The following is a 5978-nucleotide window of genomic DNA, read 5'->3' on the forward strand; positions in this document are numbered from 1 at the left end:
TTATTATTTGACAAATATCTATGATATATGAATCATGTACCAAGTTCCAAACTAGGCCCTAGGGATCCAAAGATGTATCAGATTTGACTGTAACCCAACCTGGAGGATATAACATCTGGCCTTGGTCCTTGATAGGTGGATAAGAGTTACCCAGAAAAAGAAAGTTGTCCTTATTCATTTATTCTCTTTCAACAAATAATTATTATGTGTGAGGCACTGTCCTTGGTGCTAGGAACACATAAAGAAACAAGATTGCATTTCTACCTTCTTGAAGCCTGAATAATGGGAAAGAGACATTAAATATGTGATTAGAAATGTGATGAGTACCATTTTTTGAAATATATTTTTATTGTTGGTAGTATTAAAAATATCTCCCATTTTATCCTCTTACTTCCCTTCCCCTAGCCCCTACCTACCCACCCCCAGGTCTTCACTACTCTATTGCCCATGTCGATGGGCTATGCATATCCTATATAATAAAAGGGTAATATGCAAATGAACAGAATGGAGGAATGACCTGTCACTATGATGCACACTGACCACCAAGGGCCAACGCTCAATGCAGGAGTTGCCCGCAGCCCACAGGCCCCGATCATCTGATTGGGGCCTGCCAACCACCTCTCAGTCCCTTCCCCTCCCTCCCCAGCTGGCAGTCTCCAATTGCCCAATGGTGAATGGGGAACCAGGGGTGGGTGGTGGTGTGGAGTAGGGCTGGCTGCCAGCAGCCAGGGAAGATGGCCCTGATCACAGGCCAGGCCTGGGAACTGTACCCTGCATGAATTTTGTGCACCAGGCCTCTACTTTTGAACAAAACTTCTGTAAACATTGATGTGCCGGCTTTTTTGTTTTTGGTGGCTATATTTTCAATCTTTCGGGTATATACCAAGAAATACAATTAATCATTTGATAAGATAATATTGAATTCTGTAAAAATGTGCCTACCTGTAATCCAAAGTATCTGTACCATTTTGCATTCCCATCAGCAATGAATTAGAGTTCCTGTTGCTTCCCATTCTGGTCTGCATTTGGTATTGTCAGCGTCCCACATTTTGACCATTCTAAATCATGTCTGGTGGTATGTCATTGCATTTTAATTTGCATGTCTTTTTTTTTTAAATTTTTTTATTGCTTAAATTATTACAAAGGGTATTACATATGTGTCCTTTTTTTCCCCGCCCTTGACAATCCCCTGGCCTCCCCTACCCCCCAGTGTCTTATGTCCATTGGTTATGCTTATATGCATGCATACAAGTCCTTCGGTTGATCTCTTACCCCCTTCCCTCCTGCCCCCCAACCCTCCCCGGCCTTCCCGCTGCAGTTTGACAATCTGTTTGAGGCAGCTCTGCCTCTGTATCTATTATTGTTCAAAAGTTTATAATGGTCTCTATTATCCATGAATGTGTGAGATCATGTGGTATTTTTCCTTCATTGACTGGCTTATTTCACTTAGCATAATGCTCTCCAGTTCCATCCATGCCATTGCAAATGGTAAGAGTTCCTTCTTTTTTACAGCAGCATAGTATTCCATCGTGTAGATGTACCACAGTTTTCTAATCCATTCATCTACTGATGGGCACTTAGGCTGTTTCCAAATCTTAGCTATGGTGAATTGTGCTGCTATGAACATAGGGGTGCATATATCCTTTCTGATTGGTGTTTCTGGTTTCTTGGGATATATTCCTAGAAGTGGGATCACAGGGTCAAATGGGAGTTCCATTTCCAGTTTTTTGAGGAAACTCCATACTGTCTTCCATAGTGGCTGCACCAGGCACAGGCTGGGCTGAGGGACTCCCCCGAGTGCACAAATTTTTGTGCACCATCCCTCTAGTAATCATATAAAACCCACAACATCCTATGTCATTAAGAATTGTAAATTAAAACAACAATGAAATACCATGACATACCTATTGGAATCGTGAAAACCCCAAACACTGTCAATACCAAATGCTGGTGAGGATATGCAGTAAAAAGATATCTTATTCATTACTGGTGAGAGTACAAAACGGTATAGCCACTTTAAAAGACAGTTTGGTGATTTCTTAAAAAGCTAAACATGATTTTACCATACCAACCTAGTTGAAATGAAAATATGTGTCCATGCAAAGACCTATATATTAATGCTTATAGCAGCTTTATTCAAAATTTTCCCAAATTGAAAGCAACCAAGATGTCCTTACTGAGTGAATTGATAAACAAGCCACAGAAAGACTTTTTTAGAAACTAGAAGTGCATATTGCTAAGTCAGAAAAGCCAATCTGAAAAGGCTAAATACTCTATGGTTCCAACTACATGACCTTATAGGAAGGCAAAATCATAAACACATTAAAAAAATTACTTGCCAGGATGAATATGAAAGTGAAGGATATGATACTGAAGCTATTCTAAATGATACTCTAACAGTGGATACAAGTCATTATGCATTTGTCAAAACCCACAGAATTATACAACAAAAAAGAATAAAACAATATAAACTTAAACTTTAGTTAATAATAATCTATCAATATTAGTTTATCAATTGTGACAAATGTTCCTCAGTCATACAGATATTAGTAATAGAGAAAACTGTACAGGAAAAGGGACATAGATGGGAATTATCTTTACTACCTGCTCAGTCATTCTGTAAACCTAGAACTTCTCAAAAATAAAACCTCTTAATTGAAAAAAAAAGGAAGGAGAGGTGAAAGACTCTTAAGATAGTATTCCCAGTTCACAGAAAACTTTGGCCTGTAGTCACCTACATTTATATCTAAAACACTCATTAAAACCCTAGCCAGTTTTCTCAGTGGATAGAGCATCGGCCTGCTGAACAGAGGGTCCCGGGTTCAATTCAGGTCAAGGGCACCTACCTTGGTTTCAGGCTTCTCCCTAGCTCAGGCCCTAGTCAGGGCTTGTGCAGGAGGATACCAATCAATGTGTTCAATATTTCTCTCTGTCTTTCCCTCTCTCTTCCACCCTAAAAATAAATGAAAAAAAATATCCTCAGGTGAGGAATAAATAAATAAATAAATAAATAAAACTCATTAAATTGCAAAAATCAGTATTAAAATTTGGTAGAATTCACTGGAAAAGCCATACTGGCCTGGAGATTCTTTGTTGTTGTTGTTGTTGTTTTCCTTAGTAATGTAATTCCTTTAATAGATGTAAGTTTATTTTTTCTTCAGTGAGCTGGATAATTTTCATCTTCTATGTAATTTGTCTATTTCATCTAAATTGCCAAATGCATTGACATAAAGTTGTTCATAATATTATTTTCTCCTTTCAATATATTCAAGATGTCATATCTCCTATCATAAAATTGATAATTTTTGTCTCCTTATCTTTTGAAAATATCAGCTTTATTATCTCATAAGGAAAAATAAATTTTGAAGGAAATTATTTAATCACAGTTTGCAAGTGCACAACTTTGTGGCCTATTTATACATGAATGTTAGGCCAGCAAATAAAAGAGCAAAGTGGGTGTATGGAATGATGAATTGGGTTTGTTCTTCAAGGGGGTAAACACAGGACTAAATTAAAATGTTAAAGTGATTAATATAATAAACTTAGTCTCAATCTGTGTGTTACTGATTTTAAGAAATCTAATTTTACAGAAGGTTACATGGTGGCCAAGGACCTAAACAAACAATGGCAATATGCGATCTGAAGATAGTAGCTATGTCAAATTCCCAGCACTCTGAGTTAAAGCTGGATCCCAGTCAGTGTCTAGAAGTACAGAGGAATGGGATTGACCATCAAGGATCCTTGGGGATCCTGGACTAAAGGGCAGGGTCTGCCCTGCATCTCTCCTCCTCCAGAGAATGAGATGGTAGCTCCCAGCACTGGTGCTCTGCTCACCAGTGCCAAAGTTTATCCTAAGGAAGGGTGCTCGGTGCAGAGGAAAAATTTTATTGTTCAGCATATATTCGTTAGTCATCTGATTCTACAGAAGCTCTGAGCCCTTCATTCCCTTTGAGTTTTATATTTATATGAGAGTCATGTTTTTCTTTCCTTTTCTGGGAAATTTATGTTAATAATTTTGAAAGTGCCACATAGATGACTAGTAAATTTACCTGATAAACCCAACTAGTTTTCATTTCCACAGTGGTGCATCTCTTTGACTGCTTGAGCCAAGAAATATCTTTTCCAGACCCATCCAAATTGAAAAGAGAATTTTGATGACTCTTTCTTTTTCTAAATTTAGTTTCTCTCTCTACCGCTTTTGTATTTTGCTTTGATTTTTGTTCACTTACAACTGATACATTATTTTGTATTGGTGGTGGCTATGATTGAAGATTTGGTTTTGTAGCCTGACACATACGGTGAGCTCTGCTTATTTGTTTTGGACATCTATTTTCTTTTGGGTGGAAAACCACATAGAATGTTTTGTTAGTCTTTGTTTCCTTGTATATTTTTGTTTTGAACTCAAATCATTTAAGGATTTTATTTCCACCAGGAATGAGAACAGCTATTTGTCAACTGGACATTTGATTTTTCAAAATATTTTTCTGTTTACCACTGACACATGTCTTATAAGGGCTATAGAATTGAAGCTATAAACTCTTTATGTGCCTGTAATACTGTGTCTGAAAATCAAAAAGATGTTCACCTCTCATTGTGTATGCCATGTTTCCACCTCCTGAAGGTAATAAATTATATTATAAAGTTTCTTAAATTATGAGTCTCATTCTCATTTGTTTATAGAGACAAATAAGTATATATACTTATATATGTGTGTTGATAGGTAGATAGATAGAAGATAGATGATAGATAGATAGATATGTAGATAGATAAGATAGATGACAGATAGGTAGACACTATTGCAAAATTTCCCAAGAAATAATGACATTGAATATTTAACACTTTATGGGTGCTACACTATATATATATACACACATATATCTCTATATATATGTATATATAACTATGTATATATAATATATACATATATCTATATCTCTATCTATCTATCTATCTATCTATCTATCTATCTATCTATCTATCTATATAAAAGCCTAAGTGACTGAATGACCAAATGACTGAACGACCAGTCAACCAGTTGCTATGACACGCACTAAGAACCAGGGAGCAGACGCTCAATGCAGGAGCTGCTCCCTGGTGGTCAGTGTGCTCCCACAGCGGGAGTGCCACTCAGCTGATCGACTGGTGCCAGATGCAGGGCACACAGCTGGCGAGCGTCTCTGCGGTGGCTCAAGCCTCTCCTGATCAGGACTGACTGGATGCCAGCCTGCGGCAGGCACAGTAGGGCCGGGATGAGCAGGAGTGGCAAGCAGGAGCAGCAGACAGAATTGGACTGCCAGTTTCGGCCATTTCCCCGCAGGACAAGCTGATAGATCCCACTGTTGCACAAATCTATGCACTGGGCTTCTAGTGTGTATCCTATTTAATAAAAGAGAAACATGGTAATTAGCCGTACGGCCACTATCCTTCCCACTGGCTAATCACTGAGATATGCAAATTAACTGCCAACCAAGATGGCAGCTGGCCAAGATGGCGGCCGGCAGCCAGGCAGCTTGAAGCGAACTGGGAGGCTTGCTTGCTCCAGTGACTGCGGACTCCAACGTTCCCCGCCTGCCTTGCCGGCCTCTCAGCTGCAACTCTAAGCAACTATGTTGCAAATATAGAAGCTAAACAAAACCCCAGAAACCAGCTTTAGTCAGCCGGGCTTCAGCCAGCCGGACCGAAACATTGTATCAAATACAGGTAAACAAAGGCCAGAAACCTGCTTTCAGCAGTGGAGGCCTCATAGCTGGAGCCGAGCCTCAGAGCTAAAGCTGGCCCAGCAGAAAAAAAAAAGAAAAAAAGGACAGGTGGGGAGCTTCAGTCACCCGCCAGCCTGAAAACGGTCCTCAGCCCCTCACCCAGACTGGCCAGGCACCCCAGTGGGGACCCCCACCCTGAAGGGGGTGTGACCAGCTGCAAACAGCCATCATCCTCTCATCCAGGCTGGCCAGGCACCCCAGTGGGGACCCCCACCCTGA

The sequence above is a fragment of the Myotis brandtii genome, unplaced genomic scaffold, assembly GCF_000412655.1.
Source record: "Myotis brandtii unplaced genomic scaffold, ASM41265v1 scaffold503, whole genome shotgun sequence".
In the NCBI taxonomy this organism is placed as follows: Eukaryota; Metazoa; Chordata; class Mammalia; order Chiroptera; family Vespertilionidae; genus Myotis; species Myotis brandtii.